A 2,521-nucleotide genomic window follows, 5' to 3' on the forward strand; every position below is an offset into this window, starting at 1 on the left:
GGGAAGTGACGCTGGCTGGAGGTGATACTCTGTTTCTTATGAACTTCTTTCTTTCTATACTTATTCCTGTGGAAGAGCGCAGAAAAATGCATGTGAATGTTCTTCTATTAGAAGTGTTACTAATTATCAACAGGGTAATTGGTGGAATTTTCACCTGTATGTCATTACAGTTAGATGGATACCAGACAGTAACTTGAACTTATTATTACTTTCTAGTTATCTCAAAAGAATTAATTTTTTTTTAAAGGTTAAATCAACAACTGATTAACACTAATTAATCAGCAATTTAATCATTTAGTTCTAAACATTAACAAAATATATTCTAATATGCCTATATGAAATGTAACCATTTGAAATCTGGTTTTGGTTTGGTTTTTTTTTTTCCTTAGCCTCCATCTGCTTTGGAGTCTGTGATACTAGGTAAGAATTCACTGAAAAACAAAGAACTTAAAAACAGTGATCTACATATGGCAAGAGCTCACCCCGATTTTATGCAAACACGTAAAAAAGACCACTCCTGAGACAGGATTCTCTCAAAGAGTTTGGTCCTATTGTAACAGGCAATGTTTTTTACACTGCATATTCTTTGCACTGAGGACCTTGTTTCCATCAACAGCCCTCAAACGCTGTGATGAAGTGGCTATTATTGCCACTCCACTCTTCATACAGAAAATGGTAGGGAAAAACAATATCCAAAGTTTCGCCAACACTTTATAGTTGAAACAGAGCAGTAACTCAAATCCCTTGACTTGATGTTTTGTACTTCTCCAACAAATATTCTTCCACGTGTAAGTTCAAGGAACAACACAGAAGAATGGCTGAGGCAGCCAACCAAAACTTAAAACTAAACCCGAAACTGGATTATGTTAGCAAAGCACCACTATCACAGCTCACATCAGCTTTGTTACAAAGTTCCTCTGTTAAGAACTTCTTCCAAAGTGTTTTTGTTATTATTAGGCAACCTTTTCAAAGCAAGATGGTTCTTCAAGAACAGTATTAACGCGTGAATAACACTAGAGAAGGAAGTGCCTGAAAGCACCCTGCTTTTGAGGTAACATTGCAGCAGAATATTTTACCACTAGAGGACAGTATAATGTAACCTCCTGGACATACTGCATTTGGCAGGGAAGACTCAGGGCTTCAACCCTGTTTAGAAATCTGACAACATGAAGATAGAGGACTCTGTGTAGTAAAGCGAGGAGAAAAAAAATGGCACATCACTGATTTTCGGGGATGTAGATAGGAGCACCAATATACAGCCACAGCAACGATAACCTTGGGTGTGAGCATGCTTGTGAGTGCCAGGCAGAGCTGATGGGGTGTCTGCTTCTCTGTCGGGCTGGGGGTTAAGGAGAAGCCTTAAAGACTCTTAATATTGCTGCATGGCACAAATCCTAAAATGCTCTCTCCTTTTTACTGGTCAAAATGGCATCAACTTTGATGGAAAGATTGCCCAGCTGAGAACTGAGTAAAAACCGGAGAAAAGCTTCAAGCAGTTGACCCGTTAACAGACTATGCACAGAACTGAAGGGATCAATGAGTTTTTATAATAGAATTAATAAAGAAAGTGTCAGGGGATAATTACTGTTCTTTATTCTTTAATATCATTATCTTCTCATTGCGTCATACAACACAACTCTGATCCCATTTAGGTTTCTGAATCAAGTCACTGACTTCAATGTGCAGGCTCCTCTTGATTTCTGACTCCGAGATGAGCCTCCTTCCTTGGGGCCCAGGTGAAGTGAGCTTCACAGTATCAAAGGTGTTTAGCAGGTATCTATCTACATTGCACAAGGACAGCACTGCGTACTTTGGCAATAACAGCACAGGAAGAACTTAGGACTGGAATAAGAGAAGTGATACAGGTGAGCGTGATCTCAGGTATGCAATGAGAGATGCATGCATACAGCAGAATTCGGTTCTCTCTCATTAACATTATTTAATGACCCAATTAGCCCACATTAATGAAAAATACCTACCACAGAAACATAACATGCAACTATGAAAATAAGCAAATCAATGTGCCTGAAGGAATGGTCCCTTGCTAAGATGCAGATGACCTGGGCAGTGGCCTGAAGTGAGGAGAGCTATTTAAATATTCCACGCTCCGACGGAGACCAGATGCGATCTTGGTCAAGCTGCTACAATCACCTATGTCTATTTTTCTGTGTAAGAAATGAGAAGGTGCTCACCTAGCTGTGAGAACTGTTAAGTAGCAAGCACTGGATAAAGAGCTAAATCTTACTATATTACACCTGAAAAAAGGAAGGCAAGGAACCTCTGTACCCGAGGGAACTACAGTTCAGGGAAAGTTGTGAGATACACAGGAAAGGAGCGAACAGGCTGTCTGTGCAGCCACTGCAGTCCAGGAGGGCGGATTTACAGCACAAGGAATGGCAGATTTGAGTTGAATACCTGGAAGGGACACACATCTGTGCAGCACAACCGGCCATTTGCAGCATCTCCTGTGGCAGCAGTGCCCAGGGCACAATGGAGAAAAGGACAATGAGATGACTGCACC

This window comes from Pygoscelis adeliae, unplaced genomic scaffold (genome assembly GCF_000699105.1).
Source record: "Pygoscelis adeliae isolate BGI_AS28 unplaced genomic scaffold, ASM69910v1 Scaffold308, whole genome shotgun sequence".
Lineage (NCBI taxonomy): Eukaryota > Metazoa > Chordata > Aves > Sphenisciformes > Spheniscidae > Pygoscelis > Pygoscelis adeliae.